Source organism: Eschrichtius robustus, chromosome 5, assembly GCF_028021215.1.
Source record: "Eschrichtius robustus isolate mEscRob2 chromosome 5, mEscRob2.pri, whole genome shotgun sequence".
NCBI lineage: Eukaryota > Metazoa > Chordata > Mammalia > Artiodactyla > Eschrichtiidae > Eschrichtius > Eschrichtius robustus.
Window position 1 is genome coordinate 82,730,618 of NC_090828.1, and position 24,504 is coordinate 82,755,121.

At 34.2% G+C, this 24,504-nt stretch overlaps 2 protein-coding genes across 11 annotated transcripts in view; one reads left to right on the plus strand and one right to left on the minus strand.

Moving 5' to 3' along the window:
• MBD5 (methyl-CpG binding domain protein 5) overlaps positions 1–24,230 on the minus strand; it is a 410,838-nt gene extending 386,608 nt beyond the window's left edge. For 8 of the 10 annotated variants that reach the window (XM_068545152.1, XM_068545150.1, XM_068545156.1 and 5 more), the window contains exon 1: positions 23,558–24,159. The gene's annotated coding sequence lies outside the window, so the exon portion shown is untranslated. Of the gene's footprint in view, positions 1–23,557; positions 24,160–24,197 lie in introns of those variants that run through there. The other 2 variants (XM_068545149.1, XM_068545154.1) reach the window with 2 other exon arrangements.
• Positions 23,674–24,504, plus strand: part of ORC4 (origin recognition complex subunit 4) — a 99,689-nt gene continuing 98,858 nt past the window's right edge. The window contains exon 1 of the mRNA XM_068545160.1: positions 23,674–23,786. The gene's annotated coding sequence lies outside the window, so the exon portion shown is untranslated. The remainder of the gene's footprint in view (positions 23,787–24,504) is intronic.

Genomic DNA, 24,504 nt, shown 5'->3' on the forward strand with positions numbered 1-24,504 from the left:
TAAATGTGTATGCCATCAACTTAGAGGGAGCAAATTAATTCTGCTTGAGAAGGGTTAGGATGATATGATAGGAAGTGACATCTGAGTTCGGACTTGTAGTAAAACTATGTCCTTTTGGGTTGTGAGGGAGGGGAGCAGCAAGGCAAGAGGCATTGTACAGAAGACAGCACTTGTGTAAAGGCAAAGGGACTTGAAGAAGCACAACATAACCTTGGAGAGGAAGCAGTTGGGTGAGCTGCAAGAAAAGAAATAAGAGAAGTAATGGGAGATGAGGCTGGAGGTCTAAGTTGAAGTAAAATAGTGAAGATAAAGGGCTTATGAACCAGACTGAAAATAAGATTTTATATAAGCCAAAATGAAAGGGTACCTCTTAAGGTTTTTAATCAGGGTCGTGACATAACTAGATTTATGTTTGGGAACTAACTTCAGTAAAAGATAGAATATGGATTAGTGTAGAGAAAGCTAGAGGCAAATTAATTAACTAAAGAGACTATGTAATACTATCATTGCCTAGCCAAGGAATGAGCTAAGGAAGCAGCAGTAGGCCTAACACAAAGACAGAACTGAAAAGACTTATGGATTAGAAAGGAGACAGATTCTACAGGATCTGGTGACTGCTTGACTATGGAGGAAAAAGAAGGGGTGGTAGAAGACTGTGACATTTCTAACTTGAGAAACTGGGGTGAACAGGGATGACAACATCCAAGACAGTAAATATAAGCAGAAGAGAGGTTTGTGGGAGATATTTATAAGTTTAATTATATAAATGCGGATTTTGAAGGACCTCTGGGACATACCGTTAACCACTCACTCTAGGACTTATATATTGTCAAATTAACATCATGTGTTCATGCAGACTTCTCAACTAATGATAAAACCTTGGAAGATCTTGTATTTTATTTCTTTCACAACATCACTGGTATACAGAAAGCCTTCATTAAAACAACCACAAACCCTTGGTGAACTGATTTGATCTGTATGGACTATGATTGTATACGTAAATCAAGACAGTTTTATTATCCATTCTAGGATTGAGGAGTAAAAGTCTTCATAATTTCTAAATTGCTATGTACAAAGAATCTTAACATACTTAATAGCACGAAGGCAAGAAAGAAAGAAGAGAAATGACATCTTTCCTTTACATTTGCTGGTAGCTAGAGGACATTTTCCCCTATAACTCTTAATCTGCCTTTTATCCTGGAATAATTTAGTCGCCAGGATACTTGAGAAAGTGACCTAATCCAAGTTCAGTGTTTTATTCACCATTCCCAAGCACTACGGTATCAGATATTGCCTATGCCAAATAATCTATGACCTTAGGAAGTTACACAAGTGGACCCTTACTTTAAATCTGTAAAAGAGGATAACGAAGCCTATCTTACAAATAAGGATTAAATGTTATATATAAAAATGTCTATACCATGTCTGGTACATAATAAGCAAGTAAGTTAGTATCTTTCCTTCAAGTATCTTCATTACTGAGAAGAATCTACATTAGCTCTTTTAAAAATATATTTTTTAATATAAAGACTTTGGATATACAGTTGACCCTTGAACAACATGGTTTGAACTGCACAGATCCACTTACATGCGGATTTTTTCCATAATAGATACTACAGTACCACATGATCCACTGTTGGTTGAATCTGCAGATGCGGAACCGGGGATACAGAGGAACCACAGATATGGAGGGCTGATTATAAGTTACAGGCGGACTTTTGACTGCAGGGAGGGTCAGTGCCCCTAACAACCACGTTGTTCGAGGGTCAACCGTATTTTAAAGTCATCTTCCAAGTTAGTAAAGCATAGTGGTTAAGAAATCAAGTACTGATATTAAACCTAGTTTAAAATTTACTAGTCATGTGACCTTGGTTGAGTTAGTTCACCTCAATACGTTTTCTCATCAATAAAACGGGAATAAAAATTGTACTTACTTTGAAGGTGACTGTGTGGAATAAATGACATAATGCAAATAAAATACATACTTATTATGTACCAGTTAGCATGCTAATCACAAAGTTAGCTATTACAACCATTATAATACATGTGTCAAATATGAAAATATAATGTAATTCTTACTGCAGAGATAAACTATACTATTTGTATATATTATATTTTGTATACCATTTGTGTGTGTGAACATACGTGTGTGTGCCCTTGAGGGACAGATGAGGAGGAAGTCAAAGGGAACAAGAAACTGAATTCAATACACTGAAAACTATACCATAAAAAGAAGTACATTCTTTTATGATAAATTTTTAGTCAGAAAAAACATGCAGTGATGATCACAAACTAAATTTTAAATCTTTGTGGAATAACTATCTAAACTGTTGTTTTTATGTAAATTTGGATGATCATAGGAGACATGAAAAAATCTATAGGGTATTTTCATATATTTTCCAGAAACCTTAGAATAACAGATTTTTACATAATACTTACTGAACTAACTTTAATTTCCTTTTAAGAAAGCAATATACAGATGAACAATAGGACTTTTTATTTTACCAATGAATAATATAACAATAGTACAAGTATTATTCCCACACAGAAATGCTATTTCTCACTTACCCACTGATCACCTTATAATTACTTTTTTCCTTGTAGCAATAAAAAAGCCTTCAGTGAGTAATTTACATCATTTTACTTGATCTTCCCTGACTCTCAACAACATGTTTAATGAGAAAGTTGACTAAAATATATGGTATAATTGCTGACTAGGGAATTTTTTCTTGTGTTTAAAGAAATGTCCTAAGAATACTGGACTTAAAACCTATCTCTCAGCGTCATAGTACAAAAGTGTTTATGCATTAATACTAAATAGTTCAGCTACATGGGCGTACTAGCTCATTAATCCAGATGCAATAACTTAAAATAACAGCATGTCCCTATTAGTCTAAAGTTCAACCCTGAATTTATCTATGAAGGAAACCAGCAAAAATAAATTAAGACCTTAACAACATCTGGACAGAAATGTTTGGTCAAATTTTACATACTATTTTCAAGCAGTCTTTAAACTGTTTTAGCAGCATAATTTATATACCACCACTTAATATGTGCATTGCAAATAAGGCTGATTCATTCAGATATAGAGATGACTCCTTGAGATAGTTCATAACACTATGTATATTTATTTGAATTACATTTATTTATATATTTTATAATAATTCTCTATGTCTCATTTTTCCAAAATTCACACTGGGTTCAACCTCAGTTATTCTGAGGTAGCAGTATTTTGAAGTAGCTACCATTGGAAATCCCAGTATGATGTCTATTAACCTCTTGAGTAACTGTAGATACATTTTTAGAGCAAATAAATATATTTTACAAAGACTAGAAATAAGTTAAATTTATCTAAATTTGTACATCATATGTGCCCACAGACCTAGGATCTAAAATGTTTCTTTCATAACATTTCTTTTAATTAAAATGATCAACCCAGCACAAATAACATCATCTCTTTATAATCCTGGTGCTCATTAACATTAAAGGCATCTAGTTGATATTTTGTAAGAAATTAGTAGGTAACATATGGTAAGTCAAGTATCAATATCACTTAAAATCTTGTTTCTAGGCCAAGGCCAGAACTGGTAATAATACATAAAGCTCTAGAGCAGTGACTCTGAAACTTCAGTAGTGAACAGAAGACTCATGTGGAAATGCATTTTAAAATGCAAATTTCAGAACCCAGGTCACTGGAAATTCTATTACAGTAGCTTTGGTGTATAGCCCAGTAGTCTGTGTTTTAAACAGGCAACACAGGTGATTCTCTTCAGAAGGTCACAAACCCCCTGATACATAAAGAAAGTAATATAGAATTTTTCATAGACACCCTCACTCAAGAGAATAATGCTTTTATCAGACTCTCAAAGGGAGCCAAGACCCAAAAGAGGGTAAAAGCCATGTTGCCTTCAGAAGCCCTAAAGTCCCAGTAAAAAAATCCCTTTTCAGCAACTGGATTCCCATAACTTGTAAGACTTCTTTTAGCATTACTAGTCTGGTCTCCTTTGCCGTTTTCAGCTGTAGAGGCAGGCACCTTGCAATTTTTATTTTTTTTTAAATAAAATTACCAAATGCTAGTATGGAAAATTTATCAACATCACTGTTTTCTTTCCAAGAGATTATGAGATCTGCAACTCTACTTGTTACTGCTTTTTTTCACTCCTTTTTCTTTTCCCGAATTTGTTGAAATAAGTTTTATTTTACTATTAATTTAAAGTTGATTTTAGAGGAACTGTACAGCTTTAAAAAAAATAATGTAATAGATCTGGATAATGTAAAATTTTTAAAATTGTCGGTTTTTTTTAAGGCTAATCTAAATATCTTTAGGTATCCAAGGGCATTATTTAAAATAAAAATAAATAAATAAAAAGGGCCTTTGGCCTTTTACTTGAAGGTCTCTATAGCTTACTCACAGCTGTGAGAAACATTTTATCTGTAAGTTATAAACCTCTTTCTTCTTCATAGAGGCATATGCTTCTCATCAGTCATAAAAAGGAAGATGCAACTTTAAATTGTTATATAGGCACTAAAAATAAATGGTAGGAAAAGGAAGGGTAGAGATGTACAATCACTGAACTCTTAGTGCAGCAGCACTTTTTTCATGAGGATGCTTAATTATTCTAATGACTATTATGTAGAAAAGAAAAGGAAGAAAAAAGCATGCTTTTTCTGAACCTTAGTATCATCCACTTAATAGCTCTTATTATAATAGCATTTACTATTTATATCCACATACAGTCTTACAAAACAGAAATTCTATTCAAGCAAGAATACTATATGCTAATCACTTATTTGCAACTAAACTGCTCACCTGAGGTTTAGTAGCTAAATAGTACTTTTGTACATATCTTATTTATCTGTTCCCAATGAAAGGTAAGCAGCAAACCAGGAAGGGAGCAGTCCCCCTTAGGTTGCAGAGCTTTTCTATCCCTGTCACTCCCAGAGTAAAATACTGGCTCAAGATACATTTAACTTGCTAAAAAACTACATCATGCTGTGAGAAGATTTCAATATGTATGTTTCCACGTTAAGTTCTTCATCTCTAACTATTTAAGGAGAAAGTCCATTCCCCTTAAGAAATGTCAAGTTACAAGCCACTAGGTATTAAAATTTTTTGTTTATGATTTTGGAGAGAGGGAGGGTAGAGAGAAAGCAGAAGAAAGGCAGTGGAGACACGGTAGAATCTTCTTCTGCTGCAGTAATCAATTTCTACAACAAAATATGTGTAACCTTACTCGCTTTAGAATAACTGGGTGGCATTATGTATGACATGCATGAGTGTACACGCGTGTGCTGGGACAAGGGGGAACGCTGTTAATACCTGGTTCTCATCCTTCTCTCTAAGAAAGACCTTTATGACGGCAAGGTGGTGGCTCTTCTGAAGGTCCATTTCAAGGTACTTCAAGGCATGAACAGCTATATAATCGATTATTTTTAAACATTACTTTCCTGAAACTTCAAAACTCACTTCAATTTCACCTGACTAGTCAGAAGGTCCCTATCCAAATTCTTCCCTGGGTTGAGCCAGGATGAGTGTTCTCAGTTATCTCGCTCTAGTCTCAGAGAGCTCTAGTCTCAACTAGAGTTGAGGATCCAGAAGCCATCCTCACAGGAATTCATCACTCTAGTGTCACACCCAAAACAAGTTATTGAGTCCAGATTCTGCAGTGTCATCAGTGCTCCAGCACCCTGTGAACCTGATGTTTAAGGATCTCTCAAGAGCAAGGCATGAGAATTTGAAGACAGCAGATCTTAGCTCTAGAACAATAATTCTTAATACTGGCTGCACTTTAGCATCATCTGAGGAACTTTTAAAAATAACAATACTAGAGTCCCCACCTTCAGAGATTCTTATTTAAATGTTAGAGGTTGGCCTTGGTTGATTTCAGTGTGCATTCACTAGAACTACTTAGACCAAGAAGAAAGAGTGTATGAAAGTATTGCTTTAATATGCCAACTTGTTAAGGATGGGGTAAACAATTAATAAACTAATGTATGTATATATGACAAAGATTACATTGTATGTGTTATCAAAACTGACATTAGGGTTTGTACAAATAAAATAGAAAAAACAACTGTATTTTTTAAAAAACCTATTATTATTATTGTTGTTTACAGCAATTATCTATCATATTTTCCTAATTATAATGAATTTCAACAAGGATTATGAATACCATTAAATATACATCAAATTAACTGTGTTAGTTTTATTTAGATGACAGACTTGCAGAAACAGAGAATCATTAAGCTAGATATTTAACTCTGTACATATACTATATGCTCAGATTTGATGGACATGAACTTTCCTATCAGTAGGGTGGCTCTGATTAAATATCAAACTAGACAATAGCCCAGTATTACAGACCGCTGAATTCCCTTGTACTAAAAGAGTAGCAACAGAAAGTGCCCAAGCTAAGTATCAAATATTTTGAAACATAACTGACAGGCCAGTACTCTAGCTGAATTGATACTCACATAATAATGTCTTTTTTACATATAAAACTCCTTACTCCATGTATTATTTTCATATAGACTCTACAAACTAATTTCAAAGATAATAAAATTACACAATATACAATAGTAACTTACTTGATAAAATGAATATATTCAGAAGTTAGATGCAAATGGAGTTTCTATATGCAGAACACTTTTTCATTAGTTTATGATTAAAATTTCAGAAATGCTTTATCCTCATTTCTGATTACTATTCAAGCAGCAGTGGCTTCTGACATTTCAGCACTGAGTTTCCTTGTGTTTCTCTTAGCCAAGGGTAGGAAATGATTTTTTAAACACTTCAGTACATTAGAAGAGCTTTCTATTTAAAGGAATTCTTTAGTGAAACCTTTTCACTGTTTACTTTACAGCCTTTGTATGTTCAATTTTTCATGTAACAAATTTCTTAAAATCTGGCACAACAATAAAGTGAAAATAGTATGTGTCCCTAAGAGACAAAACCACAGATATATACCAGAAAAATAGTAAAGTTTAAAACATACAGAAGACATTATACCCTAACTATAAATAATGTATAAATATGTAGTGAGATACTCAAAGAAAAAAAAATTTTCTTATAAAGTATGTCCATATCATCATATTATATCTGGAAGAATGATACAGTATTATTATTTCTGAGATGACAGATCTAAGGTTGTAAAGCAGAATATGCATTTTTAACTCCCAGTTATTATTTTCGTCTGTAGTCTGTTGCACCATCTTTCTCCTTTGCCATATGCATTGTAGATGGGATGTTTCCTGTTGTTACTGTGTCTAGCTTTGCAGACTCAACTTTCAAACAGCTTATTTACCTCTCAAACTGTGATCCTATAATTGTGCTTTGCTGTCCCTAAGTCAGAGTAAGTTACTAGGATGTGTACCTAGTTTTCCTATTTAATATCCTTTAAAAAAAAAACACAAAAAACAAAATTCAAACTATTTGTTAACTTAAAGGAATTAAACAGTAACACTGAAAGTGAAATACAAAAATTAAAATGGAAACGAAGATGAAATCATATAACTTTCTTACAAATCCTTATACCTATTAGTTTAGTCAAAACATTATATGTGATTGGAATACCCTTTAATAATTTATTACAAAGTATTTTCTTACCAGACATAACCAGAATTAGTCTATAGTAACAGGATTTCAAACCAGTGTTAGATCAAAACCATCCCAGAAAAACTTGTGCCTTTAATCTTCCACCATCCCCTGCTTTTCTCTTTTTTTTCCAGCAACAAGTACGCTGTAGCTAAGTAAATTCAAGATAATTAAAGGAAACAACTTTCTTCACTGAGAAAAAGAAACATACACCCCTGAAAAGTTCTAACAGACAAGAGCTTAAGGAACCATGGCACCAACATAGGTGTCTTCCAGGGGCACAGAGCTCCCTTCTAAAAATTTTGTACAAATATGGACTTAGCAAAAATGAAAGATCATTCAGTAAATGTTAAAGCAGAACAAAAAGAAATTTTTTAAAATTCAAAAAACAAACATGTAGAAATAAGTTTAAAAAGTACAATTCCTCACAGTATATTAACTACATCCAAGTTGAAGTGGCTGGTCCAAATTTCTAGGCACTTTGTCTTATTTTCTCCTCTTTCCACTTCCTGCTTTAATCCAGGTGGCAAATATAAGTATACTAGGAGGCAGGGGACCATGGTCTTAAATATACCACTTGCTATATGACCTTGGATAAATCATTTACCTTTTCTGGCTCTCTATTTCTTCATCAATAAAATTAAGAGGTTGAAAATTACATGTATTTATTATTATTACCTAGAAAGGTCTGTCTTACAACTCTACTTATATCTCCATTCTCTAACTACCTGAAAGAACTGTTCTTTGTATAGCTGATCACTCTTAAGCTCCATGATCCCTACCTGTCTTATTTACTGCTGAATATCTGGCTCATAGCAAGTAGTTAAACATGTGTAGAACAAATTGAATGAATATTTATACTTCTCTATACCACTATGAAAAACCTGAGATTGCTTCTTGTGTCCTAGGACTGACTCTCTTTACCTAACTGCATCTGTAATATGAACACATATACAATAATGTACATCTTTTCTCTCTTTGAAAAAAATTCCTGCTTATGAAAATATTACTATTTTCTTGAGTCAGGATTTGATGTCCCTTAGCAGCTGATGGTAGTCTTAATAATATTCTAAAATGTCCACAACATTCTCATTTAAAGAGAACAATCCTTTTCATAAGCCATAACTGTAAAAAAGATTATTTAAAAAATAACGATATTTTTTCTAGAAACTTAAAGTGGTTTAATCACATCAGGACTTACAAAATAATTTAAATTTTCAAACTGGGTTATTAGGTGATTAGGATCCCCCTGAGTCTATGCCCCTAATAATTGGCAGAATGAATATATGAAAACACCAGAGAGAGAGAGAGAGAGAGAGAGAGAGAGACAGGGAGAGAGCAAACATTCTGCAAAACTTGTTTAACATTTAAACATTACTCCATGTGGAAAACAGTATGGACACTGTGTCTTTGAGTCAATACCTTGTTATTTTAAACACAGTTATCTTTATTTAGTTTTCTATAATAAAAGTTGCATTTACATGGAAGTCCCCATAAAGGTTTGCAAATTATTAGACTAAAACACTAAGTTTTAAGTTTTGTTAGTTTTAAAGAGAAAATTCATAATAAATTATTTTACATAAAATACCTCCTAAGCAACTATTAGACAGTCTTCTATTACTTATTTGTCTAAGCAACCATTTACAATTCTCTCTTAAAGAGATGGTTTTGAGTTTTCTGGTCATCACCATTTATTATTTTCTGGATCCCAACCAAACTGTTCGTCACTTTCTTAAATTGATGAATTATAGACACTACACAATATTCTAAACGAGAAAAAACAAACATCTATTTAAAATGTCTTTCTAATATCTTTCTAAAAAACAGAAACTGTTCTTATAATCCTAATGCTTTTCAAAAGTTCATTGTACAATAATTTATTGTTTGAAACTTGGAATCACTTTTCACAGAAACTAAATAAGAATTACGGTTAAGTTTTTCGGGTGGCTCAGAAAAGCACATTGAAGCAATAGTACTACAGTACTTCCTGATACTATGAGAAATAGGAGAGAAGTTTTCCACCTAGCTCATCAAACAGGGGTGGGGAGGGTGGGGGGATGGGGGTGGAGGGGAAGCCAGTTGATAACTAAAAAAAGATACTCAACTGTTACATGTCCTGAGGGATACACAGGCCACCACTTAGCTTTAATTAGTCGAATCCCAGTTAACACAAATTTTTTTTTTCATACCATCTTTCAATTGAATCAACCTTAAGAGGACACATCCAAAGGAGACACAAGCCAATGAAAAGTTTTGAAGAACAAAATAATATACCTTTAACATTTAGTTTGCCAACTAATAAGTGTGTTGTTTGAATAGAGTAGAGATGTGTGGCTCAACATACTGGCACATGGAATATTCTGAATTCTAATTTTAGTCTTTCTACTGACTTTAAATACTGCCATGCTTTAAAAGGTCCTAAACTTTCTTTATGTCTCAGTTTCTTTATGGGAAATGGTAGGGAATTTTTTCCCTCTATCTCTCAATGATAAGATTAAGAAGTAAAAAATAATATAAAGAATTTGCCAAATAAAAATGCTACATAAAAGTCTGATACACTTTTCAAGGAACTGTAAATTAAACTGAATTTGTTTTATTCTGCCAAATGAAAAATTACCAAATTAGACTCTTACCAAAATACATTAGTCACCATTAAAAAGAATGAAATAATGCCATTTGCAGCAACATGGATGGACCTAGAGACTGTCATACTAAGTCAGTCAGACAGAGGAAGAGAAATATTGCATGATATTTTTTATATGAGATACAAATGAACTTATTTACAAAACAGAAACAGACTCACAGACTTGAAGAACAAACTTAAGGTTATGGGGTGGGGGGGTGGGGGGGAAGGGGAGAGGGGAGGGATACGGAGTGTGGGATTGACATGTACACACTACTATATTTAAAATGGATAACCAACAAGGACCTACAGAATAGCATAGGGAACTTTGCTCAATATTATGTAACAACCTAATTGGGAAAAGAATTTGAAAAATAATAGATATATGTATATGTATAACTGAATAACTTTGTTGTACACCTGAAACTAACACAACGTTGTTAATCAACTATACTCCAATGTAAAATAAAACATTTAAAAAAATATTAGTCACAATTTTTTCTATATTACAATATACAAATAATACATATAATCACTATTAACAGTTAATACTTTTATGGCACTCAGTAAATTCGAGGCATTTTTAAAGGTGAGATATATATATGTATATATATTCAAATCTCTACTCTATCACTTAACTATGTGCCATTCTGTGCCTCAATTTCCTCATCAGTAAAACACGTGTAATAATTGTGCCCACCTCAGGGTGGTCTAGAGTCCAGGCTCTTAACCTTTTTGCAATATTGCCTGTTTAATGTGGGGTATTTAAGATCAAAAAAAAGGAAATAATTTAATACTACTTCACTTACTAAGAATTACCAAAAGCACAGCTGTAAGCTATCAGTAGAGTACCTACATTAATGAAGTGTGACCATTTATTCAAATTTCTCTAATATCTAAGTTCAACAACATTTATAGGTGCCCATTTTATTAGCAAAGTACAGAATAGCAAAAAGATGGAGTAAATCAAGCCCTCATCTGCAGAATTTCAGGGAATTCTTAAAGTAGTTTTAGGAGTAACAGATTATTTTTTTAAAAAAGGTAAACAATTTAAAAATTTAATGAATATATAATTTCACAAAGATTCTAAAACATGATTACTAATAGAAGAAGCAGAGAAGGCAAAGGAAAGGAAGCCAAGTTTTGGTAAATGTCCACAACATGCTAGGAATTCATATGCATTCAGTACTCTATCATTTAATAGTCACAACTCTGTGAGAAATGTATCACTATACTAATCTCACAGATAAAGTTCAGAACCGTAACAGCTCACCAAAGGTTGAATACTACAGTAGTCAGTATATGCAGCCTGTGTTCAAACCTAGGCATGTCTCTGAAGCTATAAAGGTTGTTCCCTATTTATAAAAAGAGTATAATGGTTACCACTGATCATCTGTGAATATAGTGATTAGAAGAGTATAGAAACATACTATTAAGTTCAACATTAAATTTTAAGGATAAATTTCATAACTTTTCTTTCCCAAAGTTGTAGGATTTTAACAACAGAAAATGGTATTTGTCTCACTTTTACATTCTTTTTTTTTTTTATAAATTTGTTTAATTAATTAATTAATTAATTTTTGGCTGTGTTGGGTCTGTTGATGTGCACAGCCTTTCTTTAGTTGTGGCGAGCGGGGGCTATTCTTGATTGCGGTGTGTGGGCTTCTCATTGTGGTGACTTCTCTTGTTGTGGAGCATGGGCTCTAGGCGCGCGGGCTTCATTAGTTGTGCCACGCAGGCTCAGTAGTTGTGGCTCGCGGGCTCTAGAGCACAGCCTCAGTAGTTGTGGCGCACGGGCATAGTTGCTCCACGGCATGTGGGATCTTCCTGGACCAGGGCTCGAACCCGTGTCCCCTGCATTGGCAGGCGGATTCTTAACCACTGTGCCACCAGGGAAGCCCTCACTTTTACATTCTTAACAGAAGTTCTTGCACAGGTGCATACAAGCTGTGAGGAAATACTTCCTTAAGTGTGTTCCTTGGAATGTTTTTTCTGGTTGTTAAGATTAAATAAGATAATGTATGTAAAATGCTTAGCACAGTGAGTGGCACAAAGTAAGCACTCAATAAATGTGAGTGATTACTACTGCAGTAAAACAATCCTATTCAGCATTCTTCAATCATGTTTTCTAAACTTTGATGAAGAAACCTTCCTGGAGGTAGAGGGATCATGCCTATTAACTTATCACAGAACTAGGGATCTCTGGAATATACTTTGACAGACAGACAAGTAGAAAGCTGTAAAACAGAGGGAACACATCAATCACGGAATAATTCTCAAGTGATTCTTCAATTCTGTTTAGAAGGTACGATGACCTCTTAGAGTTATTAGTTACATTTAGTGAACTGTCTTTTCAAACACTAATGAGCTTCCCAAATACTTATGGTCTGTGAATCATCAGTAGTTTACTAGACACTGTAGTATAATAAAGCAATGCTAGTGATACTGTCTCATTTAGAATGTTTTATAAATAAGTAAAAAAGCAAATACATAAGTAAATAAATAAACACTAAACTCAATTCTGTAGTTCTTAATTTTAGATGTTAATCTTTTAAAAGTCATACCTGAGAATGCCACAAAGTTCAAGATCACCTGATGAAGGATGATGCATTGGCAGAATTCATCAACCAAGAGTAATGTGATGCACTCTGTCTATTCAGCAAATGCTTGCATATATTTTGCCTTTTTCTTATAATTTAACACATTTTGTGATATTTTGGTCTTAATAAAATTCAAGTAACTTATCCATCTTTTTATAATGTTCTTAATACTTGGGGCATTTCTTGAAGTTTTAGTTATTAATTGGATTGTTTATTTATACAGACAGAAACTGGTGTTCAAAGAGGCTTAAAATGTACAAGAAATGAAAATATCTTATTGACAATGTTCTAAGTTAAATGGAAAATAAGAATCAAAAGTTAAATTTCTTTAGCTTTGTCTTTAAAAGTACTACTCCAAGGGAGATACATCAATATTTTCAAGGCTAACATAAAGGCCTGAAATAGTTAACGTAACTTAGTAATTTATAATTACTTCTGACTGTATGAATTACTCTGAAAAAAACCAAAATAAAGTTGGCATTGTATTGTTACCATTTCGCAATTCTACTTTTCTTAAAAGAAGTTAAAAAAATTGTGTTCCAATAACGTTGACACAAATATGTCAATATTGGAACAATTTGTGAATGTGATGTCTTCTACTTTCTCTGTCTTGGTACGCTCCAGACATGACACTGTTTCATATCCAGGTGCCAGTTGAGGGTCCTCTCAAGTTGTCCAACTGAATGTGACAATCTTTTGCTATGATCTCTTACAGCAGCCTGGTATACTTGCAGACATATTCTTTTTCTTCATTATTCAAACTTAGTCAATCACACCCAGGACATTCTCTTGAGCACATACAGACATCAATTTAATCCCCTTTTTTGCTTTTCTTTTCTAACTTCCACCTAGGTATGTTTAGGGCACAACGTTATAGTCACTACTTTCCATTGTTATCTGTGTTAAAGGGGTTTTAGGAGACCTGACCACTACAACAATGATTCTACGGGAAAAAGCGTTATGAGTTTTAAACTGAAATAAAAATGAACTCCTTAACAACCCTTTTATAAGTACAGTTGACTCTTGAACAACAGGGGTTTGAACCACGTGGGTCCACTTATACACAGATTTTCTTCAATAGTAAATACTACAGTACTACACGATCTGCGATTGGTTGAATACTCCCATACGGAGGAACCGCAGATAATAAGACCAACTATAAATTATACTCAGGTTTTTGACTGCTTGAAGGGTTGCCATCCCTAACCCCCAAGCTGTTCAAGGGTCAACTGTGGTAGTAAGCTTTTGTGTTGAGTGTAAAGAATATTAGTCTAAGTTTAAATAATAACCCTAAGGATAAGAAAATCTTGGCCTACAACATCCTGCAATTTGGCTCCTACATAACTCCTTAGCATCACTTCTTACCATGCACTCGCTAGTTCTTAGCTTCTGTCACTCTGACCTTCATTTAATAGGTACTATGCTCCCCACTCCCCCATCAGGACCTTTGTACATACTGTTCCTTCCTTCCACAAAACTTTTTTCTCTCTCTTGATCAAGTTAACTCAAATTCATCAAAATTTCAGCTAACTAAACACTTTCTCAAAACAAAACAAAAGCTTCCCTTGGTCCCACTAATTGATTAATTATCCTTCTAAAAGGCCTCATATTAAATACCATGTACCTCTCTACAGCAAATGAAACAGTTTCAACTGGCATTTATTTATGTGATTATTTGATTACTATCCTTCCCTATTTCTAGGACTTCAGTTTAGAAGAGCAAGATCCATGTCTATTTTTCCTCACGATTCCCGTGAGCACATAACAGGTGTCAACCTACATTTGTTGAAGGAAGACATCGACTAACTGCTGATTAAAAAAAAAAAGATAAACACCAAATCAATGACCCCAACACAGTTTTAAAAGAAAAAATTTCATGACTTTTTGGATGAAAAAAAATACAGAGTCATATTTTATAGAACTTGTTAAACTTCCCATTTTTCAGAAAAAAAAAGTTCAGTACATAGTGGTAGGGGGTAGGTGGGATGGTAAGTTACATGATGGGGCCAGCTGGAAATAAATTAAATGCAAATAAACCTTATAAAGTAAATGGAGAAAAAGTAAGCTGTAACTTTTTGTTATTTTTAGAATTTATTTATATATAAGATTTATAGTTTCAATTGTGTACTATTTACTACTGATCCTAGGGACCAACCTGAGTATGAATGTTAATTATGAAGGGAAAAAGAACCTCAGTATCCTTGGATAAAATTTTCCTATTTTAACTATAGTGTTTCATTTCCAACGCATTTTCACAATACACTTGCTTCAGACTCTGACGGATTTTCCAGTCATAATTGCAAAGAACTATTCACTGTCTTATTTTTTACGCAAGTTATTTTGTCCCCTATTCCTTTTCTGACCTGCATTCTGGGAAATAAAATTTTAAAAACATAAATGCAAAGTATATTGTTTCTAATCACTTTCCTAATTTATCGGGTTTTTCTGAATTTTAATCCTAGCTTTCAAACTAGTAAAAATAAGCGTCCCCATCCCCGTATGCCATTGGAAGCTTTGTCTTTACTTGAATTTCTCTCTTCTGTGCCAACCTAGCATCTCTCCTCTACCTAAACTCTGATTAACTCATATCCTCCCAGGAAGGCCACTGTGATTAACTCTACAGAATTCTAATTGCTTCTTTACTCTGCATGTTTACATACTGAGTTTGATGTTATTTTACAAAGGCTCCTGAAGTGTTTTTCAAGTACAAGTTTCACTTAAAATAAAAAGGACTTAATCTTAAAACCTCCTGTTTTATTTTTGTCTTTATTCAAACCAGTATCTAAATATGGAAAACATCATAAAAATGTTAAGTGACTATGCCATCTGTATTCTGAATGAGCGTACAATAATTTCGATCACTGATTAAAATAACAAAAGTCCATCTTAGGCCTATACATTGTATCATATCTCAGACTGAAACTGATTTACTACCACTTTAAGACTGCCAGTCTTCACCACTGGCTCTCCAGTCTATATTTTCCCAAGATAGTGAGAAATGCATTTTGCAATAAGAAGCAAAATATTTAAAAATCAGGATAGATTACATCCATTGCTCCTGCCTCAACTGACTAGGCTTTTCACCCTGTTAGATAAGATTAGATCAGTCTAACAGACTTTATTCTGTATCAAGCTATGATGATTGTTGGCCAATACTCAATTCTCTTCAAGGTAGTCAAGAGATATATTCATGTGACAATTAGGGGCTAGGACTGCAATTTTCCTGGGTCATTCGTTTTCTGAATCCTTTAATACATAAATATATTTTTCCATTATAAAATTACTACATGGATATGAACTTATTCTTAAAAAAAAAAAAAAATCCCAGTAATACTAAAGTATGCAAAATAGTAAGAGTTCTTCAACCTTCCAGCATCCCACATATGTACTTTCTATAAACTAAGGATACAATTTGGTACATATTTTCCAGACCATTTCTTAATGTATTTACAAAAATATGAGGCATATATTTTACACAATTTTTAATTTTATGAATATATATGCAGATACACAAAATTATATATGTATGTAAATATATATATTCTTATACGTTGTATGTATATTAACCTGTATGTATTTTTTTTTCACAAAAATGGAATCATACTGTGCACATTTTGTGACTTGGTTTCAACTTAGCTTGTCTTACAGGTCCTTCCAGGTTTTTAGCCTAGAAGTCAAATTTTGCATGGTTGTTGTTAGCGCTTATCTTTAGGTAGTCTTTCCTAACTTTCTACCCTATAATAATCCCAAAATAAAAAGATCATTACTTTCAGTGCCAAGGAAAATGAGAAATACAGCTTTTTCCACTGTAATGTTTCTTAATTAAAAGCATTTTCGCAAGTTTTCATTCAATTTAATATAATTTTTCATAGTTCCTTAAATGTTTAAATCTCCTTTAAATTTATATTTTAATGAAAAATATATGTATATACATAAAGAATATATACATTTAATAAATCAAGGTCTAAAATCAATACAAACTAAAATTTAATTTTATAAAAAGCAAAAGCAATATAATATAGGAAATTTGCCTACTAATTAGAAAAATTAGACACATACACAATTCATTTTCTGACTCACTGAGGTAAACTGTACAAAAAACAGAGTAGCTGCTGAAAAAATGTTTTCAGAGAATTCTTAACAGCTTAAAAGACTTTAAAAACAGTTTATCAATGTACTTAAACACAGAAACCACAAACAGTATGAGCAGCAGACCAGAAGGGCAACATAAGATTAAATTAAAATATGTATTATATGGATCTAGTCCCCTCTCACACACATAAAAATACTGTAGTAATGTGACTGCTGCTTTTGTTTTCTAATAGACAAAATATTGCTATATTCTTCAAACTAGAAACAGGAGTCAAATCAATTGGATAGCAAACTAACACTTAATTAAGAATTTACTAATGTTAAAAAAGCTAAACTGGATCATTTTAATAAGATATGCAATAATATAAGCTGCTAGGTTTTATTATCAAAAACGACTGTTGAAGGAAATGCTATACTAATTCTAGAAAAAAAACAAGCTTCATTTTTAGACTTCTATGAAATAATTAAATGTTAATACTTCCTAAATTAAAAAAAGGAATTCATAAGGGGTGGCATGATTTCGGAAAGCCTATGGCTACACAAAATCATTGCCATTATTACTGGCGGTATTTGCATCTGGTAAGAGCTTTCTGATATATAGTGAACAGAACACTGTAGCTTTAATTGAAGTTTGAATGTTATAAACAGTTAGATGTCTGGCTCTGGCCTGCATTCTAATACCATCAGCAGAACAGAGATGGGAAGCATAAACAAACCTTTTAACTAGATTACAGTCTCTAAAATGGCCAAGAAATCCTTCAGCACAAACTCCTGTGTGACAAATGTGGAAGAAGGAAAATGATTTCAGAATAATGCTAAAAAAACAGCCTCTAAATTTCTGTCATTACTGGAACATGTAATTGATTTCCTAAAGATTTTGATGTCGCTTAACATTCAATAATGGTAAACTTTATATTTACTTTCCAAATAAATAAAAATCCTTTTTACTTTACATAGCAGCTATTTTTTAGATCAGTATATCCCAAGTAAAGAAGCTATTTGAAAATCAATACTTTCTTTTGTTGAATGTGGACTACTTCCCTCCCCCAACACCAGTGAGCCTAGATTATTATTTTTAGATACTAGTAATATTAAGAATTATGGATTAAGTTAATTCGTGGTAAACAGATTAGTAGACACTTCTGAACTGGGTGTATAGAAAACAATAGCTTTGAATACTTGGAAAAATTACAGAATTTAATTACAACTTCTCTAAGAAAAGGTTATATAGGTCAAGTGAAATAAGGACTCAAACCAGAATTACTCACAACCAACTTTAAATGAAGTATATGCTTTTCATCAGGTATGATATCATTAGTGATTTTCTTTTCTGTTATGTCTAGCTACATTAGAAGATATACCTTAATATATGTTAAGCCTGGCTTGCACCTTGTCTCTCTGAAGAGTTATACTGAGTCATTCCAACTTCTAAAATCTTACATGATATAGAAATACCTCAAACAGAGATGCTTAAGAGTTAGAATCGGTACTTTTAACTGAATTACCTTTAGGTTATCTAAGGAGATTATTTAGGATCACAGACTTATTCAATCCCAGCAATTATTCAAATTGGTTTAAAAGCAAGAAATCACATGTTATAAACATTCCTTTCTGAAGAATAATAGATGACATAGAACAGTTCTTTAGCATTTAAAAATATTTCCAAACTCTACAGGTCCTAATGCTTTGGCATAACGTTTATAGGATAAAAGAGTCAATGTAAGCATACAGGATGAATTGCATTACTTAGGATGGATATGGAAGTTACTTGATTAATAAAATAGAATTTTAAAAAATTACCCTTTTCTCCTAAAAGCAAAGGATGTAAAAATCAACTCTGATTAGCTGGGTCAAAAAGTACCTTAATTCAGTAGCTGCTTTAAAGAACAACTATATAATAATTTAGGCATCTAGAGAATCCAACAAGTTGTCCATTCTTATACTAAAAAAATTTGACTTTAAGCAATACTAAAAACAGTACATTAAACTTAATCATGATGGTAATAATTATGAAAATATTATAAGATAGAAGGTCCAGAAAATATGTATATATACACACTAAAACATTAGGCAATATAAACTCCCCTTTATTTACAGGTTTTCCATTATCAACAGAGCTATATAAAAATTTTTATAGTAAATATTCACTGGGTCACAAATTGTTGGAACCTCCAAACTTCATAAACAAGATACTAAATTTAACTCCATGCAAGACAAAGGAAGTTCAATATGTAGAAGGCCTAGGTGTCATTTTTGCCATACAAAGAGAAGACTGACTTTATGTATATTTTATTTCAAGTTGCACACTGGTCTGCATCTATGTTCCTGATAAAGGATTGGATTTTTTGGTTTGTTTTTCTGTCCTTGTAAATTTTTAGAAATTTTGCATTGCTCTATCAATAAGCTACTGGGGCCATAATTTTACTAATGTTTACCAGCGTACTTATTGACTGATAAAAACTCTTTATTGTGACTGTTTTTAATTAGAAAGTGTCATGAATTTACTATGATGGAATATTTTGCTGCCACATGAAAAAATCTTCTTTTGTCAGTAACAGGTTTCTTCATTTATAACATGGGGACAATGTTACAAAGTTCACAGGACCACTGTAAGGCCTGACTGATACTGATAATATTTATCACAGTGCTAGGTACTTATAATAAATGGTAAGTATAATTATTACTAATACAGAAAGTTAAGAATGAATGTAAAAGAGATCAGAATTGACTGACCCTCAGAAGTCTATTTACCTTCACAAGATAATATACCAGCAGGGGATCCCCTCCTTTTTAAAAACTGTGAATCAATATTATTCTAAAAGGTATATAAGAGCAAAGGAAATTCAGGAAATCTCTTTCTCTCCAGTATACTTTTAAATTTACTGATGAAAACTTTTTAAACATGCATTTTTCCACCTAACAGTATCCATTTAGTTAATAAAATTTATTTAGGCAGAGACATCAAATAAAGATATGACCATTTTGCCTGTAGAATACAATTAAGGTATGTCTTCACATTAAATTGTAGGGACCCATCCTTGTTTCTCAGATGCCTAGCAGAGTGCCTGACATACAGTAGATGCTCAATAAATGTTTAATGAATAATTAAGTACAATCTGTTTTGCACATACATTCAAAATACAGACAAGTTTGCAAAAGTACATAAGTTGGGCATAGGCCTTCTGGCTGACCTCCTGGGGTCCCACTGATGACTAGGAATAAATGTTCATATCTATAGAAAACTGGAAAGTTGATAATTGTCTGGGTAAGGACCGAAAAAGCAAAGTCAGGGAAACATGTTACCTAAGTATCAGTTGCTTCATAGAGATAGTAAAAGCAGCCTAATCATTCCAGTAACCTATTGTACCAGCTACTCAATGAAATAAAATTTAAATGTATCCTGAACATTTGCTAGTACATTCTTAATTGGAGTTTTTTTTATCATCACTTATTTAAAATAAATCACTTTTGTCAAATTGCATCCTGTACAGAATGTGTTTTTATTTATTATGAGTACTATTTGTTAACAGGATTTAAATTGGCTATTAGAAAAAGTGAGAACCACAGTTAAGATAAAGAAAAAAAATATTCATGGTAGTGAATAAATTGTAGCAGAAAGGAAAGGAAAATGGAAGAAAAGGAAGAAATTCTACATCTGAGAGTCAAGAAATTCAAATATGCCTAACTCTAATAACAATTATGACAAACAAGCAGTAGGGCCTACTGTGTACTGGACACTGTGCTGTAAGGTATATAAATGTTAACAAGAAAAAAATCTTTAGTCTTACTTAAGCAGTTCATAAAGCATGAATCACAAGTAAACATTTATAATACAATATGCATTCTTTATATATATATATTTATATTTATATATATATATATATATATATATATATTTATATATATATATATATATATATATCTCCTTAATACAAGAGTAAGAAGGGTATTCACTGATTGGAAGTGCGGGGGGAAAATAAGCATTAGGGAAAGCTGAAATAATTCTCAAAATAGTAATAATCCAAGATGAGAGAAATCAGTATCTCCTAGAAAAATCAACAACAAATTACTGAATTATAAATGGACAAAATTATGGCTTTATAGCTATTTGCCTTAATATTCTTAGTATAGGCCCCCATATAAAACCCTTAAGTGCCATACACAGAATTGGGCACAAGCTTCATTCCTGACAAAAGAAAATGAGGTAGTGTAGCTCAGTGAATGTCAAGAGACCAGAGTTCTCTGGTCCACGTGCATCCACTTACAGGCCTTGGAACTATGCACAAGTTCCTCAAACTCTCTGAACTTCAGCAATATGGAAAATGAAAGAGTTGGATAAAGTGACCTCCAAGATATCACCAAGTTGAAAATTACAATTCTAAAATATATCTTAATACTTAAAAAATAAGCCATAATAAAAATAAACAGATGCCTAAAGGTAAGTCATTATCCAACTTAGAGGAGGTCTGGAATCTTCAAACCATATAGGGTTACCCTGGGGGTGGTGGGTAAGAAATGTTTTCAAAGGAAAACAGAAAGTAAGTAAAGGTATTATAATCAAGCTGTAAATTTTCACTCAGCTGCCTACTAGGAAATTACCACCCCAATTACCTACACAATTCGCTTTACTTAAGTGATTTCTTCACTAAGTTCTACTTTCCATCTTTTATGTTAAGGTTCCTGAGGTATTAAGGTGAGGACAAGAAATCCTAGGTGGACCTGGAATAGTATTATTGGGAGACAAACTTGAACTTGGCACAGATTTCTGCTTAAGTGCACCAATTACACCTAAGAGAAAGGTAAGAAATTGTTCAAATTTATAATAGAAAGGAGGGAAATAGGACCATGTTGTTTACTGCTACACAGCTTTTTTCCCCCCGTGTGTAAATGTCTACTTTTGCACACAGTTGGTAATTAAAATTTTACAGAACAAGTTTCTACATACGCAATGCTTTTCTGTCAGTAAAATGTAAATATATTGTGTTTTGGCTTTACCATCAAGAAAACAAAAAATTAAAAGTATTATCATGTCTTTCTAATATTTATGTCAAATATCCTTCTAGATTTATTTTTCTTCAATTCTTTCTAGTTGATCAAATTGCTGTTTTCACATTGCCAGTCTGATCATAAAATTGCTACTTTACAGCAGAATATTTTTTGCTGACATAAATTATGGGATCAGAGATACCAATGCAGTTACAAAAAAGGGTGTGTGTGTGTGTGTGTGTGTGTGTGTGTGTGAGAGAGAGAGAGCGAGGGGGAGGGAGGGAGGGAATGTGTGTGTGTGAATGTGTGCATCCATCTTTAAGGAAAGGATAAAGAAATGTACATATGAAACAAAATACCACTTTCCAATGTAAGCCCTAGTAAAAGGCCTACATCAGAAATATACTTTCTAGCATTTCTGAAATCAAATACAGTACTGAATTTGAAAACCATTCACTAAGAACATACCAAGTAAAAATGAAGCATACTTTTATCAAGACTGTTACTCTATAAACTTAAATTTAGATTTATCTTTCAATTAGTATCTCACTACAATGCATATTCTAACTACAACATCATGATTTCTTTGACTCATGAAAACATATTTTAGAAATTTGTCTCCTTTCACATATAGTGAGCAGTTTGGTTCAGTACCCCCAAGAGATGAAAAACTCATCTCAATTTACAACAGTAAATAAATAATTCAGTTAAAACTGAAAGTGGTACCAATCCAGCAAACTATTGATGGAGAGGTTTGGCCTTTCATGAAGCCAGAACAACATAAAAGTTTTCAATGGGGATTACTTGTTCAGACAAGTTACAAAGATTAGAAAAATACCCAGATTAATTATGAAACAGATAATATTTTCATCTTATGTAAAATAAATACCAGGAACGTATATAGGGAGAAACAATACCAGTGGTATTAAAACTTTAAGTGTTTTAAGCTTTGAACTTTATATGCTGATATATGAAACAAACATTTAACAAAAAAAGCAATAATACAAGTCAAAACCTAACCAAAGGCCTCTATCAACCAAAAATTTGAAATTTTCTATGCAAGTCAGACAAAACGAAAAAAAAGGAAAATTAAACCCAGAAAGCAAAACCCAATCAAGTCTGTTCCAACACTGAAGTCAATATCCAAATCACACACAGAACCAAAAAGGGTAAAACACTCAGGTCTACAAATGGATAAGCAGTTCCGATACAATCCAGATCCCGACATTTTCCCACTCAGAAACAAATGCAGTGGAGCTTTTCCTAGGGAAAAAGGAAAAAAGCTCTCCAAATGCTTTTTTTAAAGTGACATCTAGAAAGTGTGCCTCTTTCTGTCTCTTTCCCTGGCGCCTCATTGGAGGAAGGAGGGGGTTGTTTTTGTATTCTCCCCCACTGGAGCAAGACACAATCAGATGTTAGCTGGAGGAGAGAAACCACTTTTGACAACAGCAAATAAAAATAAAAAGTGCCCCTTCCTACTCTGACAGGATGGGCACCCACCTCACACACCCCTCCCCACTCCAGCCCCTCCTTCACTGCCCCCCCAGCACCACCCCCTCCTCACCCCGGAGCTCCACTGCGTATGTGGTTTGGTGCTACTGTTGCCCCGGAGTTAAAGTCAGAGCCAGAGGAAGGCAATGAAGCCCCCACAGACACACTTACCTTTCCTGCCCCCCACTTTTGAGTGCCTTCCCTGGAGCTGTGGAGGATGACACAAAGGGTAATAAAGGGGGGGGAGTGGAGGAGGAGGAGGAGGCGAAGGAGGAGGAGAGCTGGGGAAGTGGCTGCTCCCGGGTGTAGTGAGATGTCTCCAGCCAGGGCCAAGCAGCAGCAGCAGTAGCAGCAGCAGCAGCAGCAGCAGCAGCAGCAGCAGCAGCAGCAGCAGAGAAGGGTCTGTGTTGCTAAGAGGCTTTTGGTCTCTTTCTCTCCTTTCACGGCCAAAGAGGAGGAGGATGGAGGGGGCTCGGGAGGGAGGCTAGTGGAGGGGTGAGGGGGTAGGAGTCGTAGATGGGGGATTTTCGAAGAAGAAGAAACTCCTTCTCCTTCTCTCTCAAGCTCAATCCCCCTCTCAGGTCTCAGGGCTGGAGGGTGGGGGAAGGAACTCAGCCGCCTTCCCCCCACCCCCCTCAATTCAAGGTTGAAGTGGGGTAAAATTAGTGTCCTGTCCCTTTAAAAATAGAAATAAAAGGTGCCCCCCCTCTGCCACTGCCTCTCTCTTCATCATCAGCTGCTGCTGCTGCTGGGGTCTCTCTGCTTGGGGGGGGGAGGGGGGGTTCGGGTAGAAGAGACGGGAGGCACTCACTGCGCATGTCTCTCTCTGACGGGAGGCTGGTTGGTTGAAGGCAGGAGGAGGGGGAGGGGAGGAAATGAGATGGTTTCCCAGAAGGCTCCGAGGCGATCGCGACCCGGAAGACATTGTAGCGGGGGGGGGGGGGGGTAGAGAGGCGGGGGGGGGGGTAGAGAGGCGGGGGCGGGGAGTAGGAGGAAGTCGCTCCTCTGTAACACCCCCAGTCCCCTCCTCCCCGCTAAGGGAAAGTGGAGAAACGGAAGTGGGCGTGGACGGAGGCGAAAGGAGGTCACGTGTTTGTGCGGGAGGTGGGCGGGATGGG